At 39.8% G+C, this 27,626-nt stretch overlaps 1 long non-coding RNA gene across 1 annotated transcript; it reads right to left on the bottom strand.

Moving 5' to 3' along the window:
- Positions 1-12,542: 12,542 nt before the first annotated feature.
- On the bottom strand, positions 12,543-20,209 carry LOC124171631. The gene is made up of 3 exons (XR_006867891.1): positions 19,610-20,209; positions 18,095-18,242; positions 12,543-13,182 (listed from the first exon to the last, which is right to left on the bottom strand). It is a non-coding gene; the product is annotated as an uncharacterized LOC124171631 (long non-coding RNA).
- Between the last annotated feature and the right edge of the window lie 7,417 nt (positions 20,210-27,626).

A 27,626-nucleotide genomic window follows, 5' to 3' on the forward strand; every position in this document is an offset into this window, starting at 1 on the left:
GACCTCCCCTGTGCGCGGCCCTCCCCCTCGGAGAATGGAAGGGCAATGGAAGAATCGTTCAATGAAAAAATTAATAAATGAAAATGGAAAAAATGAAATGAAAAAAATGATGAATAAAACAAGGTGGTGATGAAAGTTTTTTAAACCTTTTAAAAAAACCGCCCATATAATAATAATAATAATAACCACTAGGCCGAATTGAAATGGGTGCCTTGCTGACCATGGACTACCATCAATTGCACGATTCGACTCGTTTGAAGACCAATGGTTACTTGAAAGCACGGTGCCGTGCTGTTGACGACGGCCGGAGCAAAGCCAAAGTCGAAAGCGGCAAAATGTGGCAATGCACCGTCTATGCCGTGAAATACACATGGGGCTATATTGAGGCAGCTTTCAGCCGAAACGATTAATCACCAGCTGCCATTCCCGGCATAGTGCCAGTTAGACCCTCATGCATGCATTGGTAACCTCAGACGATATAAAACTCCTATCTACTCGTACAGAAACTAGGTCCCTGTGACGTCACGTGGAGTGGCATCGCATGGGCGCCAATGTGTCCTTTTTCAAATGAGGATAAAATTGACCATTGTCATTTGTCTAAACCGGTATTTCTAAAACCAAATAATTTGTATATTATGAATACACTAATGGTGGGTAACGAATCGCAATCAATGCCTTTCGTTTTCTTTGATGAAGGAAACTACCCTTTTGCACCATTGCAATTGAAGCATACATTTAAAGATCATGGATTACGTTTTTCTCGATTTACGATCAGGTATCTGCTGAAGAATATTTTAAATTAATCAAGAGTTTTTTCCCTGTTGCTAATCGTAATTTTCATTATTTGAGGAGACGTCTCAGTAAACTTGAACATTCCTTGTCAGGAAGTACAGTGGAACCCCAACCTATCGTTCCGATTGATCATTTTTCTCACATTCATCGTTCGTTCACCTTTCCTGGTCCTAAATAAAGTTCCATAAATACAATGTAATTTTTTCCCACATCTATCGTTCCCCGAAGTATCATATTCCCGCATTGATCATTTGAAGATCGCGGTCCCGACATATAATTTTCCTGCATGCATCGTTTGACGAAAATGAGATGAAGTGTTCACTATGTGTTACTTGTGCCTAATGAACTACCATAGGGAGAAGCTGAGTGCCATGGGATAGTAACATTAGCGTATTTCCCAAGATCCGCTATCCTCCTACATTCAGCACTTGCCTTCCCCCCTCTGACGCTTTCCTCTTCTCCAATATCATACAAAAGGTCCCAGCTCTCTCTGGGATCGTATAATGAAGACCTTAGCTTCGAAAGAAAATATCAAGTTACACGAGAACAATAGAAACGTGTTTCGCACCTCTCCAATTCTCGCCCAAAGAATTTTTTCAGCCTATCTTCCTCAAAGTTCCCAGTTCCTGGCGGTCAAATGCTGCATGAATAACCAATTACCCCATAAGGTGTCTAAAAATGAATTTCAGCCATTGGTGTTATACTTTTATTAGATTGAAATATTAGTAAAGTGCACGTAATTCAAAAAAGAATGATACCAAACACGACTTATTTCTAACGTTATTTAAGCAGTTTAAGCAAGGAAATAGTTGGAGTAAAATAATGGTGATATCTGGCAAATCTCAATTACCTCGCAGCTGAGCTTCTTGGCAGTTGATACGGCATTTTTTTCGAAAACAGGACATCAGGTTACAATTTGGGACAAGACACACAATACACACTGAAAACATCCGACCCTTCATTGTACACACTACAAAAAACAAACACACAATATGACACACATTCATTACAATGTTAACAAACTTTATTTTAGGTATACATTTGATTTGAATGAGTCTTTTTTTCATTATTAACAGGAAGTTATGAAATTCTTGCTTTGCAAAATACAAAGCTATGATGAATAGGAATAAGCAACAAGGGAAAACCCAACCAATCGGTATCAGCTCAAATAAGAAGGAAGATGCCAAAGGTGCTATTACTATTAACAAATTAATTTCATATAATCTTCCCGTAAAATATACTTGGAAAGAAATCCAAATCATCGTATGATATGACTGGTATGTCAAAATTATCTTCGCTACTCTATAAAGAAGTAAAGGGTAAGAAAATAAACTTTAATAGAGCATTTTGGTAAATTTGCCAAAATCTACCAAAAAATTACACCAACATATCAGGTTAGGCGAAACTATCATTACTACTGTTTGGACATACTTAACCATTAACCGGTGACGTGCTGGTCAGAGAGACCGCAGCGTTTCTAAAAATATGAATATTTTCAAAATTAATACTTCAAAATACCGTATTTCTACGAATATAGTCCCCCCCTCTTAATTTTGAGGCATCAGTTTTGGGAAAAGTTAAAAAAAAATGCGATTGAATATAGTCCCCCCTTTACTTTTACCACGGGCATTTTTGGAAAAAAAAGGGGGACTATATTCAGACATATACAGTATCTACAATTCTCGTTAGCTTCATATTTTTGCTTGACACGGACTACCAATTATTAAAATTTAACGTTCTATTTATTAATTCCTGTAAATTTGCAATTGAATTCGATTAGCGTCCTGTGAGACCGCACGTCACTGAATTAGAAAAATCAATTAAGGTAATGCTGGTGGAAATGATTCAAAAAGTTGTTAAATACAATTCTTAGTGATTTATCAAGCATAATAATAATTAATATTTTGTTTGGAAGCACCTTTAGAAGAACAAAGTGGATAATTAAGCACTTAATTATCCTAAAATTCATCTCATTATAATAAATGATCATTCAAGTAGTTTCTGAAGCCGAACGCAAAACAAATGGAATTCAGTTTTTATTGGAAATGTCACCCATTTTGTTCTTTAAATGCTAAGATTTTTAGAGATGTTATCATTAATAGGGTAGTTGTCTTCATCAAAGAAAACGAAAGGCATTGATTGCGATTCGTTTCCCACCATTAGTGTATTCATAGTATACAAATTATTTGGTGTTAGAAATACCGGTTTAGACGAATAACAAGGGTCAATTTTATCCTCATTTGAAAAAGGCCAGATTAGCGCCCATGCGATGCCACTCCATGTGACGTCACAGGGACCTAGTTTCTATACAAGTAGATAGGAGTTTTACATCGTCTGAGGTTACCAATGCATGCATGAGGTACAGAGCTCAGGGAAACATCTCTTAATAATCACCTATTAAAACTGGTTATGGTCGTAAAGTTTTCCTCGTTTGATAAGGCATTAATAATCCTTATTCAAGCCAAGCGCAACCTGCTAGCAGGTTACTCTGCCACCTGCTAGCAGCCTGCATCGCAGTGGCACACACATCCTCGCCCCAAGGTCACCTCACTTTGCGGCAGCGGGAACCAGAATGACGTTACGCTGGCTTTTCCCAGCATTCATACTTAGCCATCGCGTTTTTGCCCGCTTGAAAATTTTCACTTTTCATTTAATTGCGAAAAATAGATACCAGTATAAAAAAATCTAAAAGTGTGAAATGCATACTCCAGGAGTAATAATCTTTCGATTCAGGTAATAAAAAAATAATAGGAAACCACCCTATTTCAGGGGAGAACATCTTAACATAGAGTTATACCGCAAGAAGAAATAAAAAAAGCCTACGAAACACCGAAAGTAAATCATCGAAATGCAAGTGACGTTACATCTACATTTGTTCGAAGCGTATTCTTGGCCCCTTTTTTTCAAGCAACTAGAAATTACTCGAGTGCATAGTGTCTGAAGTAGTGCCAAAATCTGTTGAAAAATGCTGAAAAATAAAACTGATAGTGAAGGAGGGAGCACAGATACAGAAGTGATGTAGTAAAAGATTTCCCCAGGCAAGAACATTTTTTTACAGGAGAAATCGCTTAAGTGGTCATCAAATGAGCCAAAGAGGAAAATCGTATACCCTTCCTTAACCCCTCAAGCGTGACTTAAATGCTCATGGTCGTTCTCCCAGCGTGTGCGACACAGCGTTTGTGTCGTCCGATTGCCATGCCTCAAGCGCGCGCGACACACCCTATGCATCTGAATGTTTCATTAGGTATTCCTATCTCTTAAGCTTCCATATATGTACTTTTAGTGAGTTTATATGTGAGACACACTGCCTGCTATCGTTCTGTGCCTCTGTGTGGTCTGTGTTTGTGTGTGATGTGTGGGGATGCTGAATGCTTTCGTCTCTGGTTCATTATCATCTGCTTCTCTGCCTCATCGTTTCCTTTCTCTTTCATCGAGGCAATGATAGTGAAGGCATGGTCCATCCAGGCATTGTCACTCAACACCTCACGGAGCCTCGAAGACCGGCCAGCATCCCCCCATCTTGGTATCTTATTTACGACGTTTGAGGCTAAGGGTTGGGGTGTGTGCATCCCTACGCTTGCTATGGTGATTTTTTTAATTTTTTTTTTCGGCCTTGAATCCACTCCATATCTGTACCCCTCTTTAGTCGACCATGGCTTCTAGCTCGCGTGAGTTGTGCGATGACTAAGTGCTTGACGCTTTGGAAGAAGAGAGCGCAGGATGCTCAGATACTACTTCGGAAATTTCAATTGGATACTCTCTGGATTCCAGTTCCGAAGAGAGCGAAGGACCTTCTCATTTTTCTGTGAATCTTCAAGAAAATAATTGGCAAGAGATCGACAGTGCTGACCCTCCTCAACCTTTTGCGTGTGAATTAGTGGGAAAACAAATATTGCCCATTCCGTGTATAGATGATCCCTTGGCATATTTTGAGTTATTTTTTGATGATGAAATAATTTCAATTATAGTGACTGAGACAAACCGCTACGCAGCACAGTTTCTTGCTCGTGAGAAAGAGAAAATTACGAAGCAAAAAAAATCGCGCTTCCAAAAGTGGGTCCCCGCAACTCTGGGGGAAATAAGGGTGTATTTAGGTTTACTGATGTTGATGGGAATAATTCAGAAACCAAGCCTCAGAATGTATTTTAGCAGAAAGCATTTATTAGAGACTCCATTTTTTCCCAATGTAATGAGTGAGCAAAGATTTTCATTGCTCACCAAATTTCTCCATTTTGTAGATAATACCGATGAGGAATTTGTAAAAAAGGATCCAAAACTGTATAAAATTTTACCAATTAGTGAATATTTGAAAAATAAGTTCCAAAAAGTGTATACACCCGGTAAGGAAATCAGTGTAGATGAGTCTTTGTTGTTGTGGAAAGGTAGACTGTCGTGGAAACTATATTCCCATGAAAGCTTCCCGGTTTGGGATAAAATTGTTTGAACTTTGTGACTCCGCAGGGTATTTATGGAATTTTATTATTTACTGTGGCTCAGGGACAAAATTGGGCTGTGAAATCACAAAGGACACAGATCTTTTTTCAACTAAAGTTGTTCTAAGTTTGTGTGAGAAACTATTAGACTCTGGTAGATGTGTTTATATGGACAATTTTTACAGTAGTCCCGATCTTTTCCATAGGTTAGTTCAGAGGACAACAGATGCTGTTGGAACCGTGAAAATCACGCGGAAAGGTATGCCAGTAAACCTCAAAAAGAAACTTAAGAAAGGAGAAGTTGTTAGTGCAAAGTGTGGGAAATTGGTTGCTTTGAAGTGGAAGGATAAACGCGATGTTGCATTGCTGACTACAAAGCATTCAGACCAAATGCAACCCGTAAGTCGAAAGGGCGGGCTAGAATGTGTAAACAAACCTATGTGTGTAACAGAATATAATAAATATATGGGCGGTATAGATTTAAAAGATCAACTTTTAGAATCGTTCCTGCTGGAAAGAAAAAGGACAAAAGTGTGGTACAAGAAATTATTCAATCACTTAGTTAATACGGCAGTGTTAAACGCGTACATTTTATACCGTAAGGCTGGTAATAACAAAGATCACCTAGCATTCAGAATGAGCTTAGTGAACAAAATAATTGCTAAGTATCACGGACAGAATTTAGAACACCGCAAAGGACGGCCCTCTGATATCGATACGGAATGTACGCGATTGAACGGGCAGCATTTTGTTCAACAAAACCCGAAAACTGAGACATTTAAGGTTGGAAGAAGAAAGTGTGTTGTGTGCACAAAAAACGGAAAGAGAAAAGAGACAAGATATAGATGCAAAAACTGCCCAGGAACCCACTCTGCTTAGAACCCTGTTTTGAGCAGTATCACACACAGATCAACTATTAACCATCGGATAAGAGGAGCAGGAAAAAGTTAATGGGTCCGAAAATTGTAAGTAAGTATTCATAATTATAAAATTTAAACAATTGTTCATATAATATATTTTTTGGATTTTTTTTGCGTAGTGATAACATTCAAAAAAATATTTTTCTTCATGTCTGCACAAAATCTGAAGTGCCTCTAAATTAAAGCACCCTGGGTGGTTTAAATGCCTACGATTAAAGCACCGTATAGAGACGGAATAGCGAGGATGCATATGTTGTGTCGCACACGCTTGAGGGGTTAACACCGTTACTCAGGAACCTGGTTTGAAGGATTACATTACAACGCTAGGTAGGGATATTGAGCCTCTTGAACATTAGTCCCAGATTTTTTCGCAATTGAATACATTGCTATGATCATAAAAATAACAGGGCCTAATGATTTTGCATCATCCAAAGGACGCATAATGGGCCCTTGATTTTACGGATTCTCGGCAAACAAGACTGTAATATCCAATGTCCCTAAAATATATAAGGCTGTTTGCTAAGTTTCATTTATGCACTACAGGGCGATTGATGATATAGTCAGGGAAACCAGTGGTAATTGTATTTTACAACGCAACTAATGGTGGCGTAGTTACTTAAGACAAAATGTGCTGTAGATACACATCTAGGAGGTTGCCAATGGCAGTATTTTTCTGAATATTAAATATTTCCTTTGTCAACTCTTTTGTGCTTCAGCAGTCTGAGAAAGATATAACACCATTTAATTGTATGAAATCAATGGTGGAGATCTCGTTAGACTCCATATGGGAATGAGAATGTCAAATCTAAGACTCCCGAGACAGGTAGGATAAATTATTTCATAAATTCTCCATCTACCGTAGGAAGAGGCTGAAGAAGTTTGAGATGCGGACAATATGTAGACTCTTCTCACCTTAAACAGAGAAAACCTCTTTCTTATTTTTCCAATGCAAAAAGCCTGTGTGTGCTTATGTGAAAAATTGTAATTTTGATCGCCTGCAGAATGCATCAAGAAAAGGAATAAGCGGGATAAATTTCATGGCTAATTACTACTTAGCCTTCCAACTGTAACAATTAGGGCCTTACTTTTGAATTTGCCAAAATATTGCTACATAAATATGATAATTGTAACTCAAGTGTTTTAGCATCAGTTTTTTGATCCTGCTTCCAATAACAATTTTTACTGAAAAATTGGTTTGTATTAGGAATGTAAAAATTTTAATATTAGTCTTAGAATATTTAATCATTTAAACAAAACAATAAAAATGACGTTGCTACATTTTATGATTTTTTTATTGTGGTCTCCCAGACACTTCACTGGTAGTGTAACAAGAATTGCATGTCACTGGTTAAGGGTTAATAATACTCAGACGTATGGTAGCATTATCACTGGAAAAATAACATATTAATGACTTTTATTAGCATTGGAAAAGTCGACATCGTATATAACAAAGTGAATGATTTTGAAGAATTATCTCACATTGTAGGGTCGTTATGCTTATCGTACGAAAATCTGAAGTTCAGAATTTTGAACTCTTAGCACGTTGCATACCGGGGTATTTAAATTCCTAGGAATTCTGGGTGAAGGTGTTGAGATTGGAAATATGTCCCCCTTTTAGGGCGTACTGCCTTTGGTTTAAACATGGTTTAAAAAGCTAATGTTTAGATTATAACTTTACCCAATCAAACGCTATGATGCATCAATTCATTATGAATAACGAACAACTGAAAACTTACTAACGAATACGTATTGTAAGCTTTAAAATTGTTTAGGTTGACGTGCCTAAATGACGAGAATCTTCGTCATCCGTCCGGAACGTTCAGGAAAAAAATGACGAGAATTCTCGCAACGTGTTAATTGGAAGCCTATGAGGTGCTAATAATGAATTTATAGTCCAAAATTTGTCATCTACACTCCTAAGATATAGCAATTGAAAGTAAAAAGTATATATTTACCTCGAGTACTGCGGTGTATGGTCTATTTTACACCTGGAAACTTGAGCAGCTTCGATGGAGGTAAAAAATGTGGAATGGAATCAAGCGCAGGTCTTCCCACGGTGAAAACATGCTAAGCACTTGACTATTGAAGCAACTCGTTATCGAGAGACGGGAGAGTGAAGTTGTTGGCGAAGAAGTTATTGAATGCAAGTGATCATTCATCACCAAAAAATGTCCATGATCCTGATTGTAAGGTATTGGGAATCCTGGTTGACTTTCTCCTGCAGTTAATTGGAGTCCAAATTCTTTTAGGACTCATTTTTTTATGTCATCGGTGATTGCTTGGATGTGACTGAAATAATCACAATCAAGAAGATTTCTAGCATGCTTTCGTATTTTGGAGAAAACTGCGTACGTGTGGGAGGGGGATTTCCAAAGTCTCCAAGCTGCTTCCTAATTGCCGAGTGTGATGGTAGCTTCCTCAGACATACATATGAGTTTTTCTAAAAGGTTTTGCGGGACGGGACAAAATCACTTACGGTGCTGTGAAGGAAGTCATACAATTGGTCGAGAGGGTCCTCCGCTGACCCCCACTCTAGGAGGTTCCAGGGCAGAAGGGAAAGTACGCAGTTTATGGCATCCCAATTAGTTTTGTTCCAAGCATGAACAGTTCTGGGGGAAATAGGGGGCCTCCTTTCCCAGCACTGGAGAGAGAAGGGTTCGAACTCAAAGGATTCATGGTCGGATAGGGGTAATTCCACGTCAATTCAACACAGAAAAGTGACATTTTCAACCCGACCATGTCAGATTTCTTTCAAATTTGGAATACTCAATGGAACTGGTAAGTGATGGTAAAATATCAATTTGTAGAGGTAAATGATGATTTTGACAAAAGTTACAGGTCTGCAAATTTGTCGAAATTTCAGCGTGTCTCTCTAAGGGTAAATGACTATAATTCCGGTTCTATTCAATGTAGAAAAATGAAACTTATGTTTTTGGAAAAGCAATACGTAGGGCTTTACATTTATATGCAACATGGCCTATTTATAATAATATCAAAACTCGAGGTCATTGACCTTGACCTTGAATATCTCAAAACACCCCCTTCAGTTTTTTTTATAACAATATACAGTGGAACCTCGTTAAAGCGAGTACGGGCTATAGCGAGACCCCCGCTATTATGAGAGATAGCCGATGCTCCATCGATTGACCTTATAATAAGCATGTTAAAAAATTTGTTTTTACGAGGCCCTTTTGGTGTTGGCTCTCGCCATAGCGAGAGTTTCACCGCCGGAAAAACTTACATCAAGACTCCTTAATCTCTGTAATTGCTAGCGATCTGTTAGAAATGAAGTTCATGGAGTGCTCAGTCTCAAATTTATGTGGTAAACTGTCGTTTGATAAATAAGTAGTTGATTTTGGTGAAAATATTGTGGCATTAGCATTAGCGAATGCTTGATCTTCTTTTGTTCCTCGGGCGTCAGGAAGTTGTCGTCATCATACCCGCACATCAATGAGTTGCATGAATAGAAAGCATTTGATGGCAGACACCATGGCCAAAAAAACACCAAACACGTCTACGCGAGAAAATAAAAATAAAGGAGTAATATGAGAGTGTCGAAATTAATTTATCTTCCTATTCGCTCTTCACAATTCAAAAAAAAAACAAAAGAGTCCAAGGAATGCAGACTATGTAGAGTTATAAGGAGCTTTGTTCGGGTGGTTTTGCCCACTTCAATCCGCGGGAACTTCTGAGAAAGGGGCTATGCCTAAGCCTAAAGCGGAGTATTTCAGGGATGGACTGCGAATCGAGAATTTCAAGAGTGCGGAAGGTTGATTATACTAATGCAAAGCACCAAAGCGTTATCTCCCCTCATAATTGCTGGTGATGCCTGCGGTCTAAACCCGAAGTCGTGGAAGAGAGGACTCTGATCATAAGTATCTTAAGAAGTATTCCTTGCGTGATATAACATAGACGAAACGGACCTTTTTTACATCCTACTCCCCGACAAAATCCTTGCAGTACGAGGTATTTCTTGCAATGATGCCTCTAAAGGTATGTAGTGCGCCTTAGCGATGATGTAGGATGTACGATGCAATGATACTGAGCATGAATTGTCCGGATGGACATATTTATTCTCCGTTGCGGATTCACAAGGGTGAACTATTCGCGTCAGTGGTCGGAGTCGTACTGGCGTTCTCTTCCGTCACGTGGGTAGCCGAGCATCCCCTGGTGGCCGCTGGAAGAACTCACAGAACAACTGACTCTCGTTTGCAGTGCCGTGGTAAACTCGGTGTATTATTTCAAATATGTCGCAAGCGTAACACTCAAAAAGGATTTTTTTTAGCAACGGCAATTTTAATCACATAATTTTTCAAGCTTTGCAAACTTTTTACCGTAGATAATGAAGATATTACATTATCTGATAGAAAAAGTCTTCCAAGGCAGGAACTTTATACAACCTTCCACTGTTTTCGACTGCAGAAACAAATGCATTACGTTATTTCCCTTCACTGTCGCTTAATGTACAGGAACAATAAACATATACCAATGGAAACATTTGAGGCATTAAATAACTGCAATACAGTTTTATTAGTTAATTTTTGAATTTTCAGTGGAAAATACCAAAATAATACAATGATTACGTAAATGCTCTAATTAAGTGCATAGAAAAATGGCTTCATCAGTTGTGCATTGGCATAATGATTGATAAAACAATGCTTTGCATGATTTTTATTCAGTGAGGCGCTTATAAATTGTTTGAATAGTAAGTCGTTGCTTGAGTAAAGAAATTTAGTGATGCAAAAAAACATCACCTTACGTCTGGCTTTATGCTTACGTTTATCGGATAGAAATTTATCTGGTGCCGCACCACTCCTGTTCCTGTATAACTGTTCGCAATAGGTATATTGGCTATTATTTGCTCCACCTCCGGTAAAGCGACAATTTGCTATAGCAATGTTTATTGGTGCACCGTGGGGTGTCATTATATCGAGGTTGCACTATATATCATTGCTCATACATTTTACTACACGCATACAAAATATCAAGATGGCACACTATAGGCATCATTACCAAAAAATTATTTGTCTACAGAACTACACAAGCAAAATGCAAGAAGTACCACTGAAGTATGAAATGCCCATTGTTTAATGGTATAGGTCATGGCTATATCATTGCAGTATTACAGAAAACAGTGTGATGAGTAGCTTCAATGAAAATACAGTAATACTTGGTTTCAACTCACCTCAGAAGTTTCCAATTAAATTGCTGATGTTCACCAGGTCTGATCCAGGGAGACTGTATGTCCTACCAGCTTGTGTCAAAGGATCGAGCCTTGTGAGAATGTCATATCTTTTGATGATATGATTGTCTGGTTTGGTAGGGAACACAAACGATGGAGATGGTCCATGTGGGTGCAAGAATTGGGTCTGTACTTCATCTGTGTCTTGGTGTGTTCGACATATGCAACCCACCAGTGATTATTGTATAATCAGGCAACAAATCCATGTATGTCTGTAAACAGCATTTCTCTCACCACAGCTGTCACTGACTCTTCTCTACACTCTGATGAGATGGAATATGCCTTTGTCTTCACTATACCTTTTTTCATAGGTATGACACAATGAAGTTTATGGGTACCTGGAATCGTCCTAGTATTCTCGAAACGTTGCTTTAGCTTGGCCATGTCTTCATCGTGATGGGAAGTCGGTGTATAATTGAGGGTACATGAAGGGATATTTACTTTGCTCCACCAAAACAACTCTCGTGCTGTCAATATATGGTTATCGAAAGGTCTCTTGAGGCTTGCAAGTGTGGCAAGCCTTTTTACGGTCACTGCAACCCCATCACAAGGTCCATTGCCATGAGCTGTTGTAAAAAAATGCCATTCTGCTGTGACATCAAAGTCTTCCTTATGGTAGCTCAGATAAATGAAATTCTTTCTATTTTTGTATTGGGCAGCACATCCATCCTAGAAATAATAAATGTGCATTGGAGTTGAAAAGTGGCATTTCAGGAAATTGATGAAATTGCGCTGGAAACAATCCTATAGGAAAATATTTCTGCCAGTGGATACACTTTGCAAACGATGAGAGGCAAGAGCAAGGTCCAACCTTGCCATGTTCCTTGTTGGATTTAAATTGTACTGCAACAGGCTTTCCCTTTACCCTTTACGAATTGGCCAAGGAAAAATTCCTCCTGCACGCCACTTGTGTTAGGGAGTGTGGCAGGGGAAATGCCGACTAGCGAAATCACTATTTAAGGTGTTAACAAGTGTATTTAAGGCTTAATACATAAAACTTGGCACGTGGTCAAAGAGACTGACGCCACACGCACACTAGCCATTGGATACAATACAATGAACGTTAGAACGTCTAAATATAGATTTAGGATTCAGCCGCTGTGGTACTGCTCTGTGGTACCCAATACAAATCACTGGCAGCTGTTGGATTACACCACCATTCAAAAAACAACAATTTGGGACTCCACTGTCAACAGTCCTCCAGTCTATGGATAAATTAAAGTCACCAACTAATATCACAGTGGGGCTGAGGGCACAGACTCGGAGTATAGATTGAAAACACTTTTCAAGAACACTAATATCACTGTTGGGTACGCAATAAAAGCAGCCCACAAATGACTTTCCCCTGCAGTGGAGATACTATCAGTGAACACACCCAACCGCACTTCAGTCCATATAATTTTGCAGTTGTGTTCGATATCTACGTTTAGAGGAAAAAGAAGAATCGAAATCTATATGCACACCACCCCCTCTAGCACTTTGGTCACGCATATAAATGTTGTGTGTTGTCGAAAAACCAAGTTCACCATTTTCTACCGTGTTGTTCAACCACATTTCCAATGCAACAATACCGAATTTAGAAAGTTCACTCAAATTTGTAACTGTGAACGATACTTCGTTCTTTAAACTACTCACATTGTAGTAGTAAACCACAGGATTGGGGCCGGGGCTTGGATGAACATCACCAGCGAACAATGGTATGATGAGGATTAGATTTCTGACTGGGCAGCGTCGCTGGCCCTTCCCAAAGGCATCTGCCTACTTTCCCGGAAAACTTGACTGCCTGGTGGAGAGACTGCAGGAAGAGAAGGTTGGTATGGATAAGTTCCGTAAACTGAAGGTAAAGCTTGACTGAGGAGGTAAATAAACATTTTTGCCAACAAACACCACATCTGGTGACAGTCGGATAATTCTCCCACTAGGTATAACCACTAATATCATAGCAACGAACACAGCGGCAAAAACACGTCTATGCACAATATCCACCATCTTGACGACAACGACGACAACGAAGGCATGAGATGAGTGGAATGGAATTCAATGCTTAGGATTCTAAAAGGAAGTAGAATGCTCACCAACAACGGTAAAATTGTGGACAGCTTGTATAAAAACCAAATAGCTGTGATAAAATATGGACCCAACAGCACAAAAGTATGAAAAGGAAAAGGAGTGAGACAAAGGTGTGCACTTTCATGCGCAATGAATCCAGCAAAAGAGAGGAGGTTAGGACAAATATTAAGCTCGGAAAGAAAGCTTGAAGAGGTGAAAGAGGTTTCCTGGATATCAGACAATTACTTATGCCACATATTTATCAGAGCGCGACCTGGGTTTCAATGAATTATCATCATCGGAAAGAAACAGATGCTACACATTGAGGATGTTTCTCCACGGAAGCAAGGCTTAGATGTTGACAGCAGCAGAGAAGTTAAAGAGTGGAAGCATTCAAAATGTGGTGCTACCGAAGAATGATGAAGATTAGAAGGATTGACCAAGTGAGTAATGAGGAAACACAAAGAGGGAGAAAAGAGAATTCTTCTACAAATCTTAAGGAGATGGGACAACTTAGCTGGCTTCATTATGAGGTATGATGGCCTCATGAAAACAATCGCAGAAGGGCAAGGGACAGCCCTGAATGAGTCAAATAGGACTGGTTATAAAGGACGTAAAATGGAAGAAGTATGTCTGAATAAAAAGGCTAACAGATAATAAAGAGGAACGGAGAGCTACGTCAAATCCATCTTGACTAGTGATGATGATGTGATTGTGAGGATATCACTTAATAGGCACACCTATTTCCTCATAGTAATAACATTACCTCGTGGCTGAGCTTAAAGCCACCGAGTGCGTCCACCAGGTTGCGGATGGTGGGTCGACCGTTAGATATAGAGGTTCGCTGCGAGATAAGCGAGTTCTCTCGTCGAATAAGCAGTTGTGGACAAAAAGCGGCGGTGTTCTGAGGGGGTATTGGGCTACCCTTGGGTAAGGTAGGCCATTTAAATGATACCGAAACCTGTGAAGATACCATGACTTGGCGACTGGGGGCCGCCAACAATTATGCCTCTCATTACCCGGGGGAGAGTGCAGCAGCTCTTTTTCATATGTGCGAAGGTGGAGACCCTACTGGTCAGTACAGCGACACACATTTCACTACGGGCGTGGTAACATTTACTTTAACGGCTGTAGTACTGCGATGTGGAAGGCAAGGGGAAACCACCACATTATCATCCCGAGGAGTCGAAGCTACTCCACTCAATTTATATAAAGACATGATGGAATTCTCCTGGGTAAAATGTTCCGGAGGTAAACTAGTCCACCATTCGAATCTCCGGGCGGGGACTACTCGAGAGGGTATATGGGTCAAAGGTGATAGAATGTTAAGGATAGGAACATGGAACGTTAGATCACTTTGTACCTGCGGTAAGCTAGAGAACTTGAAGGTGGAGATGCGAAGAATGAACCTCGAGGTATTAGGCATCAGCGAAATGAAGTGGCCCCAGGAAGGAGACTTTTGGAGTGGAAGCTACAGAATGATACACATAGGGTCGCTAAATGGTAATGCTGGAGTAGGCATAATGCTTAGAAAGAGTGCCGGAATGCGTGTTAAAAGCTACCTGCAGTTTAATGAAAGGATAGTAATGGTGAAGATAGACACTAAACCCGTAGCTACTGTAGTGGTGCAGGTTTACATGCCTACGTCAGATTATAAGATGAAGAAGTAGATGTCTACCAAGATATAGTGGAAGTTATTAAGCAGGTAAGAGGGGAAGAAAATCTTATTATTTTAGGTGACTGGAACGCCGTCGTCGGAGAAGGTCAAGACGGAACAATAACTGGGAAATATGGGTTAGGTTACTGAAATGAAAGAGGAGAAAGGCTACTTGAATTCTGCACTGAGCACAGGCTAGTGGTTGACAACACTTTATTTAAAAACCCCCTGCGAAGAAGATACACGTGGAAGATGCCAGGAGACCTTAGAAGATTCCACATTGACTACATTCTAGTGAAACAAAGATTCAGGAACCAGGTGAAGGACTGCAAATGTTATCCAGGGGCAGATATCGATGGTGACCATAACTTAGTTATGATGAAATGCCACCTTAAATTCAAAAAATTGAAGAAAGTCGTGAAAAATATACGGCAGGTTGAAAAATTAAAGGAGGTTCAGAATCAACTGGCTTTTAAAGAGGCTGTAAAAAAGAAAATAGGGGAGGATACGACCAATAAACCAATGGAAGAGAGTTAGAAAACCATTAGAAGTGGTCTGCAGGAGCTGAGGGAGTTCTTGGTAAAAGAAGAGTCGTTATGAAAAAACAATGGAAAAAACATGGATCACGCAGGAAGTATTAGATCTCATTGAAGAAAGAAGAAAATACAAGACTGCGAAAACAGAGGAAGGACAGAATTCTTAAAAGAGAATAAGGAACGAAATATGTTATAAAGTGCGGAAGGCTAGAGAAACGTGGATGAAAAGTATTTGTGAAGACGTACAAAACAACCTTAAACATGGAAAAGTAGAGGCCGCCTATAGGATACTGAGGAACCACTTTAAGGGGCGTAAGATGTAATACCCTAAGGGACAAAAACGGAGAACTATTGATTGAAAACGAAGAAAAAGGGAAGAGATGAAAGGAATATCAGGAAGATTTGTACAAAGGAAGCAGCCTCAGAACGAATGCTATCGAAAACGAGAGGGAAGTGGATGCCGATGACATGGGAGCCCTAATTTTAAGATCGGAATTTGATGCAGCTATAAGAGCCCTCAGGATAAATAAAGCGTCTGGCATTGATGACATTCCTGCAGAACTAATTAAAAATTCAGGAGAGAAGACGTTGAACCAGCAATACAAAATCATTAGTGAAATGTATTCGACAGGTGAGATACCAAAAGACTTCGAGAGGAACATTATAATCCCTATTCCTAAGAAGAAAAGAGCGGAGAACTGCGAAGACTTTAGGACCATAAGCCTTACTACACATGCATTGAAAATACTGACAAGGATCATCTACAGAAGAATAGAATGAAAAGCAGAAGAGTACTTGTATGAGGACCAATTTGGATTCAGAAAAAAACAAAGGCAAAGGGAAGCAATATTTGCCCTTAGACTGCTCATAGAGAATCCTAAAGGAAATTGGGGTTCTTTATAATGACAGAAGTATCATCCACAGTTTATACAAAAACCAAGTAGCGGTGATAAAAATCAGGGCCCAGCTGTGAAGAAGCAAAAATTAGGAAAGGAGTGCGACAAGGCTGTTCATTGTCACCCGTAATTTTCAACGTTTACATCGAGAAAGCCATTAATGAAATCAAAGAAAAGGCATTGGGAGTGAATATCCATGGAGAAAAAATTAGCATACTAAGATTTGCCGATGACATAGCCGTTATAGCAGAAACAGACGGATTTGAAAAATATTCTGGTTAATATGGGTAGGGTAATGGGTAGATATCAACTGAAAATAAGCACGAAGAAAACCAAGATCTTAGTATGCAGCAGAAGAGAAGAAGTCGAGACCAACATTAAAATAGGGAGGCAAAAACTGATAGAGGTGGATGAATTCTGTTATTTGGGAAGCAAGATAACTAGTGACGGGAGAAGAAAGAAATTATCAGTAGAATAGCCCAGGTGAAGAGAGCATTCCACCAAAAGAGTGACCTGCTTACAGCGGGAAATTTAAATATAGAAGTAAAGAAACAATTTATAAGAACCTGCATTTGGAGTATGCTCCTATACGGAAGTGAAGCATGGACAATGACCGCAGCAGAGAAAGCAAGGATAGAGGCCTTCGAAATGTGGTACTACAGAAGAATGATGAAAATCAAATGGATCGACCGAGTTAGTAACGAGGAAGTCCTAAGAAGAGTGGGAGAGAAGAGAAGCCTCATGAAAACCTTAACAAGAAGACGGAACAACCTTATAGGCCACATCTTGAGACACGATGGCCTGATGAAGACAATCGTCGAAGGACAAGTGGAAGGCAAGAACAGAAAAGGAAGACCTCGAACAAAATATATGGAACAAGTAAAGAGAGATGTGAAAGAGAAGAAATACGTAGGTGTGAAAAGATTAGCTGATAAGAGAATTGAGTGGAGAGCTGCATCAAACCAATTCTAGGATTTTTGACCAGTGATGATGAATAATATTACGCAGATTTGGAGCCTATGCAGTGATTATAAATAAAGTTGTGAATTCAACACACCACTCAACCCGACCGAGTCAGATTTCTTTCAAAATTTCAGCTTGTCTCTCTAAAGTTAAATGACTGTAATTCTGATTCTATTCATAGTAGAAAAACGAAACTTATGTTCCAGAAAAGGCAATATGTAGGCCTTTACATTGATATATAACATGGACTACTTATCAGAATTTCAACACTTGAGGTCATTGACCTTGACCTTTGACCTTAAATATCTCTAAACACCATTGCACATATATTTCACTATATGCATGCAAAATGGCACACTTTTAGTCATCATGCCCAAAAAATTCTTTGACCACAGCACTACACAACCAAAATGCATGAAGTGCCAAAATGCATAAATTGAGATGCCCATTGTTGAACAGTATAGGTCATGAGTAACCTCAAACATAAATATGGCTACATCAATTCAGTGTAAGAGAAAACAATGTGCTGGGTAGCTTCAATGAAAATACAGTAAAACTTGATAAAAACTCACGTCATAAGCCTGCAATGAAGTTGTTAATGCTCACCAGGTCTGATCCACGGAGACTATGTCCTTCCCAGTTTCTGTCAAAGGATCAAGTCTTGTGAGAATGGCATATCTTTAGATGATATGACTCTGGTTTTTAGGGGACACAGACGATGGAGATGGTCCATGAGGATGTAAGAATCAGGGATCTGGAAAAGCAACGACCATTTAGTAAAATAAATTGGCCAGACAACGCCTGACAGTTGACTAACAAGGATTGGAGAAGAAAAAATAATTTGGTGTCCTCTTAGCGAAAAAACTGTTGTATTTTAACAGTTACTGTTAGTTTTAACAGTGAATTTTACTAGATAACCCAATTTACTGTTGGATTTTAACAGTTACTGTTGGATTTAACAGTTACTGTTGGATTCAACAGTTGTCCCAATTAACTGTTGAAATTTTCAAGTTTTTTAGCTAAGGGCACCAGCATGAAGACTGAATTTGAGTGGATGTGACCGTATTTGTAGAAGTAGTGAAATCTGTGAGCTCATTAGTGAAAACCAAAAAAGTAAAGGAGGAGGTTTCCATCCGTAAAAGTAATATTTGCAGCAGACGAGATAAATTTCTGACTATTACTTACTGTTGAGGATAACCAACTGACCAACGCCAGCGAGGAAAAAATTAATCCATTTATAGGGGACACCAGGTACACCAATGGCATTATGCTTTTAAAGAATGTGATCATGGTCCTTGGAATCGAAAGCTTTGGAGATATCAATGACCAAAGTTGAACTTCATTTTTTTGTCTTGAGCTTACAAAATATTTCTAAATATTTGGTTACGTGCCTGCAATCGTTTAAGTCTTTTCTTTCTCAACAACGGGAATACTTCCATTTTCATTTCAGGGTATTAACATGTTAACAGTTTAACTTACATAAACAACAATGACCTGTATAGGGGTAACTTACCCACGCGGGACTCGAACCCGCGACCAACTGATTGGCAGACGAGGATTTTATCCCCCCCGCCACTGAGGCCTTGTTTCAAGGTTTCAATGTCAGCAGCCATGATCATAACCGTCGCAACAATAAGTTTAGACAATCTACATGAAAGGCACTTCCTCATAAATATCACGCGACTCGCACAGAATTTTAACTATAAATTCCTTTGGTCGTATTATAGCAATTTCATATTTCCCACTGAAGAGCTCACCAAGCATTCAGCTTTAATGGATTATGTGATCGCTCAGCGACCGATGACAAAGAAGTAGTACGCACACTGATCCAGCGACCACTTCCTCTGAATGCACCCATTCATCCCTCAACTTAAAAAAAGCTAAATCCAGATTCATCACGTCACCAAGCTAATTGTATTTATGAATATGTGAAAGGAAGAATACCTTAGATTGTTTCAATGCCTTCGCACTGCCAACTAATTGTGCCTAATTAATTACGACTCCCGTGAGATCTAAATGATGAGTGGAAACCTCATTTACACTAAACAAATTACTCTAATAACAAACACATTACTCTATTAACACACACACAAACGAGTTTGAAGTGACTTATTTACTTACCAAATCCGGGGAAGAATACCATTCCCAGCATATATCACGCCACAACCGGTGGATGTGGTTTCTTTTCAATAGTCCATACAATCCCCAGGGGCAATTACACCACTCAGACTGAAAACTAGCAACAGCAAATATCCACACACTACAAATGCAAATTTTCAACGCAAAACGCCAGTAACTGGGCGGCAACAACCATGATTCACGCGACTCGCAAAAAAATTTCGAAATGGGAACGAAAGGGACACAATGGTTCAGGAGAGTTATTTGGTAGTATGCAGTAGTATGCGTATCCTTGGTTGGCTGAGTTGGAGGAGAGAGATTGTTGGTGGATGGGGGAAGAGACAAAGCGTGATTGGGCGAAGGCTGCAAGAGAGGGGATTCCGGGTATTTCGGCCAGCTTTCATTTCCTTTCCCTTCTCCTACTACCCATACCCTCGCTAACCTCCACACCCCCTAACCCCCTAACTACCAATACACCAGCTATGCTCCGTCCTCTCATCCCATAAAACAATTCTCCGTCTTCTCTTCTCGCTCCACCCCATCGTCTTTGCTGCTGAGAAACCAGAATGACCAACGGCTAGTGTTTTAAAGTTGCACGGCTGCTTTTCGGGTTGAGAGAGTCTGCCTGCGTTGCGGACATTTACATGTTGGATGTACTGCGACAAATCTTTTTATCAGCAAGTTTACCTCGCACTTTTTTAAGTAGTGATGTGTGGAGCCCTGATTTTCCAATCACTTCGTTACCTGTGACTGCTACTCATCAGTAATGGTCGGGGCGGATCCAGGATTTCTTTTTGGGGGCACAACCAAGGCCGTATCCAGGATTTTGTCCTGGGGGGGGGGGGGGGGCACAAATATACCTCATAATACAAAACAAACGCAATGATAGTGGGACCGTATTGAAAATCTTGCACATTTTTAAGTGTCTGAGAGGGGGGGCACGTGCCCCCCCCCCCTAGATTCTCCTATGGTAACGGTGATTCTTAACTGTGACTGCGATCACCGAGGAAAATCTTCTATATTATTTCTACTGCATAGATACCTTTTTCTCAACTTATACGCAACCAAACTCTACAAATGAGGTACCAAAACGCACAGAATTTATTAGGGAACATGCGACGGCATATCTTACATCCTAAATATTGCTATTTTTTCCTAAAATTGTTTTTTTAAATAATTTAAAAAAACGGTAAATATTCCTGACGTTAACTGAGCACAAACTGATACATTTGTTCATTTGCAACAATATCTCGCATTCTTTAATTAGTACGTTTATCAAAATGCGGCTGATTCCACATTCAAGTCTCCTGTTGATACGTAAGTATGAGTCATCATGTGCGTTTAACAGAGGATAGTGTAATTACTTCCAATGTTGTGTTTTAAGAGGTCCTCTGACCAGGGCCGGCCTTAGGGCGGGGCGACCGCCCCGGGCCCCGCGTTCGTGAAAAAAAATTAAAATACACGATAGTTTTGAATCAAGGTATCATAACGGCGTAATTACGAAGTCAGAATTTGGGAGGGGAACACATACCTAGCCAGAGAGTGGTTGGGATTCAAAATGCTCGAGTTTGTAGATGGGGTATAGAGTTTAATATTTTAAGTGAAGGGCCCCGCACTGAAGGTTCGCCCCTAGCCCCGCACCTGCTAGGGCCGGCCCTGCCTCTGACCTCAATTTGTACATGAAAATTCCAATTAAATTTGTATATAAGACCGTGCCTTTGTTTTCTACATATTAAAATTAGGAACGCGCCTATCCCTCTGTGGGCCTGCATTGAAAAGAGCGGGGAAGGTCGCTGGGAGCGGGCGCATCACGCTCGTCACTCTTAAATGTAAGCGGTGATTTTTGGCGCTGCTATTCCTGCTACAGAACTCTTTACTTGATGGTGGTTATCTGCTACAGGACTCTTTATGGTGGTTATCTTGCGGTACAGGTATAGGCATATGCCAGGAACAGGTTTATAACCACTTCATTAACGAAATACTTTGCCTATCCTAGAAATTCGATACTGGAGGGTACTAGTGTGTTTTTTGCTACTAGGGGCGGATCCAGGATTTCTTTATGAGGGTGGAGTCCCCGAGGGGGGCAAGCAGCGCCGTATCAAGGATTTTGTTCTGGGGGGGGGGAGGGGCAAGGATACCTCGTAATACAAAACGAATGCAATGATGATGGGACCGCATAAAAAATCTTGCATAATTTTAAGGGTCTAGGGGGGGGGGCACGTGCTATCCGCCTATGATTGCTGAATAAGGTGCCCAGACAGCACCGAAAAGTTATTTACACGTGTTTTTTTGGTGGAAATGCGGTGTAAAAAATAATACTCGGATACCACTAGAATAAAACCCGTGTATAGTATTCTACATTCAAACGCACATTTTGCTAAACTTTTGGAATAAAATCCATTCCTGCCATTATTTTTGTGTTTTTTAAATTGCTTGCGTACTTCCATATATGCAAATGTATAATTTTAAAAATATATTTATTTAAATACATCATATTGTCTGAAATTCGCAGCCTCTTCATTAATTTCTTTCCATATTTGTGTAGCATATGTTAGGATGATTTTACTTGAAAGGCAGAATCACTGACATGGAACACATCAGAGCTTATACATATATAAAAGACAGATTACTCCCATCTTATTGTTGCTACCCGCCGCCTATACTAATTCGAGTAAAGTGCCTAAAAATAAGATGATATTTTTCATTTCCACAAAGCTCACTTTACTGTGTCTGTGGGCTCAGACTACTCTGCATTTACTAGAAAGAATCAAATGTGAATCCACAGGCTACAAAATTGGAAAGACGAGGAGAGTGAAGGTGAGTGTGTGAAGGGATCCTCATTATCAAAGGTTCCCCGGTAACCTAAGTTCATCCAAACTAGCCAGTCAACGGTACAATAGGGTGGTTTCGTATTATTTTTTTATTGCCTAAATCGAAAGATTATTACTCCTGGAGTACGCATTTCACGCTTTTAGATTTTTAAATGACCATATCTATTTTTCGCGGTTAAATGAAAAGTGAACATTTTCAAGCCCGCGAAAACGCGACGGCTAAGTATGAATGCTGGGAAAACTCTATGTGACGTCATTCTGGTTCCCGCTGTCGAAAGTGAGGTGACCTTGGGGCGAGGCTCTAAGCGCCGATACAATGTGGGATGCTAGCAGGTAGCAGAGTACCATGCTAGCTGGTAGCGCTTGGCTTAAATTAGGATTATTAATACCTTATCAAACGAGGAAAAACTTTCCGACCTTAGCCAGTTTTAATAGGCGACTATTAAGACATGTTTCCCTGAGTTCTGTGCCTCATGCATGCATTGATAACCTCAGACGATGTAAAACTCCTAACTTCTCGTATAGAACCTAGGTCCCTGTGACGTCACGTGGAGTGGCATCGCATGGGCGCTAATCTGGCCTTTTTCAAATGAGGATAAAATTGACCCTTGTTATTCGTCTAAACCGGTATTTCTAACACAAAATAATTTGTATATTATGAATACACTAATGGAGGGAAACGAATCGCAATCAATGTCTTTCGTTTTCTTTGATGAAGGAAACTACCCTAATATTATTGTGCGCATGTGTCTGTGGTGTGGTTGTAGCACTACGTTTGAGTCAGCAGAAATTTAAAGCTAGCAATTTGGCAATAAGTCAGAAATTTTTTTTAACTAAAAACAGAAATTAAATATTTTACAGAAATAATATGCTATTTTTTGATTTTTTAAAATGATTTTTATGTTTAAGTAAATGAAAGGTCGTAGCACTTTTCCACAAGAATTTTTAATTCGTACAACGCGTTTCAGCTCACTGAGCCATCATCTGGTACAAGACGCTTGAACACATGTGAAGATCCCTTTTATACCCTTGAGAGAGGAGAGTATTGGAGAAGGAGAGGATTTGACATCTTTGAGGATGGGGGGGGGGGGGGTGGGAGTGTACAGAGTATAGACAATGGGGAAAGATACAACTACGGGATGTGGAGAACCCACGTTGGAGGGAGGGTTCTGGTCATATACAGTTATGACCAGAACCCTCCCTCCAACGTGGGTTCTCCACATCCCGTAGTTGTATCTTTCCCCATTGTCTATACTCTGTACACCCGCTCCCACCCCCCCCCCCATCCTCAAAGATGTCAAATCCTCTCCTTCTCCAATACTCTCCTCTCTCAAGGGTATAAAAGGGATCTTCACATGTGTTCAAGCGTCTTGTACCAGATGATGGCTCAGTGAGCTGAAACGCGTTGTACGAATTAAAAATTCTTGTGGAAAAGTGCTACGACCTTTCATTTACTTAAATATGTCTAACTTCCACCAATTGAAGCCTGAATCTGTTGAACTGATTTTTATGTGTCTTTCAATTCTTTTAAAATTTCTATTGGAAGTAACAATTTCTTAATTTTGTATATTTTTCTTTTATTCCTTTTCATTATACTTTGTACTTAAACATTGCAAAATTCAAAATTTTAAAATAATTAACCTTTAAAAGGCATGGAAAGGAAAGACAGTAAGATTCATAGAGGAGTATCTTTTTGAAGCAGTGTGTACGTAGCAGTGGCGGTTTGCCCATAAGGACTCTCGGACGCCGCCCCTCCCAAATATTTGAAAAAGTAAAAAAAATAAATATCCATTAATTTATAATTATACATCTGATTAATCAAAGCGTTTTTTCAGTCCCATACATCGAAAGTGTTGGAAAAACACGAAAAGAAACAGCGCGAGAAGTTCGTATTTGTAGCCGTGGGGCGCTGGCCAGAACGTCCCAATCCATCCCCATGCAGTTATATGGAGAGTGGTAGTGGTGGGGGCCGCTGGTGCTATGACGCGTCTAACGTTGTGTCTTATGGAGGTCTTGGGACGTCGTCCGAGAATGCGCAGAGCGACGTGTGAGTTGACATCGCTGCGCAGGCCTGCGGGCGTATAAACTGGCGTCTACTTGGTGCTGCCACAGAAAAGGGACGTACGGAATCAGAATGGTCACTGTACTGGGTGTAGTTATACGATTTTAATTTTTAATTACTGGTAGGTATTGCTACAGAAAATAAATTATCTCATTATGCTTGCGTTTTTGGGTGTTTGAATTCCGGAACACATAAAATCCAACCAGTTAAAGGCCGTATTGACGTAGGAAAACTATTCTCGAGTATTTGCCACAGTTCTGTTATGATTACGAATTTCAAGAACCTTGGGGAAACTAATGTTATAATGTTAAGGCCTGAACAATGTATTCATATCTTCCCGATGATTAGAAATGCGGTACCTATTTTTCAGATAAATTTATCAAAAGACCTGCAGTATTAGGAAAAATCAGTTAACAATTCCCACTGATTTATAATTTAAGAAATAGTTGCGTGCGTGAAAGGGTGAAGGATTAAATATAATTTAAATCGTTAAGCGCGACTTTAAATAGAGTCATTCAATTAATGTCATGAAGTGCCGCGTACAATGCACCTTTTGTGTGTAGGTTCATCATTTTTCTAGCCGTCCTTGTTGTATTAGTTCATGTTCACCTAATTCCTCAGCGGCAGAGCGGTAGCTGTCTGACGGAAAATGCCCACTTGGGTCTGATTTATGTGGCCTCGAAGAGTTCATATCAGTGCGGAAATCCTTACAGCTCCCATCTGTGGCTCAGTCGAGTCGTCTTCTTTTACGATCTAGAACTTATTCTCTATTATATCATGGCAATGATTTCGAAGACACGGTTATTCCAAATGCGACCCGTTGGCGTCTCGTGTGTTTACCACATATGAATCTTAGACTCGAGGATATGGTCCGTGACGTCCTTTGTTTGCTTGAATGCCTTTGCTGACCTTAAATTCGTCCCTCAGCTGAATCAGCATTAGTGGACCACGACTTCTATCTCCCTTGAGTCGTCCTTATAGTAACGGCAAGACTCTCGGAAAGAACGGAGTGAAATGAGTTCAGACATCATTTTCGAGGAGTTAATTGTGCGTAATTGCCGATTAAGAAGTTTCTTAGTGCTGTGTGTACATTCAAGAAGACAATTTTGAATTAATCAACAGTGCTCGTTTTTTTTAGGGAAATATAGGGAAAAATTGTCCCAATTCTGTGTCCAGGCACCTTGTTCTTTTTGGTCGTATTTTTCGTCGGCCTATTTTGTGTCGTCCCTTGTTTATTTATAGACTAGTGCCCTTGCCATGTGTTTAATCAGAAAGAAATTGTTGTCCAGCGCTGATTTCAACGAACGTGTAATTGATCACTTTGCTGGACAGAATGAAAGAAGGATGGACTTTTGCAATATAACTAAAGGCCTGTGAGTATTTCATATTTTGTTTAAAATGTGTGAGAAATGTTTAATTGTTGATTTTAAATCATACTGTATTCAAGAAGCAACGCGAACACCGCCATCAAAGTTTACATCTGCAATAGCAAAGCGCGCGCATTCTAGTAGTGTTTGTTGCCTAGTGGAAGTCAGTGACTAGTGATGGACTTAGTCGGTCATTCTCGTGATCCCAATCACGGTGACCATTCATTTGAGTGACTCTGTCATGAACGGGAGGTCATGATTGAATAGGTCATGATTGTGGAAAGTGGACGGCAATCACGACCGAGTAGGCAATCACGACAGCGTAGACAATCACGACCGCATAGACAATCACGACCGAGGGGGCAATCACTACCCTGTTGTCAATCATGACCCGCTGATCGCTCTCTACTTAAGCGCAATATCTATGTATATCTTGTTAAACGAGAGATGAGTTGTTATTATTATCATTAATCTATAAAGTTTTTTCATTTGTTAAAACCAGAAACTAGTTAATTTTTATCTTAATTACTTCCAAAACATTTACAAATACAGAATGTGCTTTAAATGTTGTTTATTACACTCCTTTTATTGTTTTTCAAGATACAGAATCAACGATAATTTCCAATCATTCGTGGGGCATAGGGTTAATGATCAATATTTTATTATGGAAAGTCAATATAAATAATGGACCTGATTGAAAGGCATGAGAGAAAACTGGGCTCTCTCAAGATTTTCGGCATATCACATGAGATATGAAGGCCATAGGTACACTGAAATATCTATTATAGAAAACTTTACAATTATTACGAACATTGCCCCTAAAAGTGATTGCAATACCATGCCATTCATCACCACGAGTGAAAGAGCAGTCAAAAACGGTCAATTCAGGTTGCGAGTGACATTCATCAACCGCGACATCTTCGAAGAATGAAAGCGATTGGACTGTGTTTGAGAATGACCTATGCAATGAACAATCACGAATGACCTAATGGCTGGCGATTGACTGAGAACGACCACGATCACGACTGTTCTGCGTTTAGAACAATCATGAATGACCGACGATCGCGACTGATGGAGAACGTCCACGGTCACGAACGACCGATGTGAGGAAATGACCCTCTCGGTCATCTGAATGATCCCGTTCACCGATCAATCTCGGAGATGACCCTGGTCACATGATTCGATCGTTCATGACCGACCCATCACTATCAGTGACACTCTCCTCCCTCCTCAGGTGTTACAAGTGTCATTGCTACCTAAATCATTGCAAATGTTGAATAGATTTGACAAATAACGCATTATGATTGAAAAACGAACACCATAAGTGTATTGCGGGCATATCCGCACGAAGAATGTAGGCGCTAAAACCTAAAGTTACGTATTTTCGTTTGTATTTGCAAAATATCGCAGCAAATATATTTTTAGTCTTCAAGATCATTGATCAGTATCATCGAGAGTCCGGACTAAGCCGATCCGTATAACCGAGAGTCTACTGCATTTAGTATTTATTAATCAAGCTTTATTAGGAAAACTAGGTATTTTTGTTGAAAAAAACGGAACGTATGGCATCACAAAATTTAATTCCTAGATTGCCGTAAAAACTTAATAAAATACACGAAATATTAAAAAATTATGACCCCCCGGTGGAGTGCGCCCCCCCTAGCATTTGACTCACGAGCCGCCACTGGTACGTAGTTAGAATTGATGGATCGTAATTCCAAATGTCTGCAATTAAAGTGTTATTGGCTGCCTTGAGCCTG

Source organism: Ischnura elegans, chromosome X, assembly GCF_921293095.1.
Source record: "Ischnura elegans chromosome X, ioIscEleg1.1, whole genome shotgun sequence".
Lineage (NCBI taxonomy): Eukaryota > Metazoa > Arthropoda > Insecta > Odonata > Coenagrionidae > Ischnura > Ischnura elegans.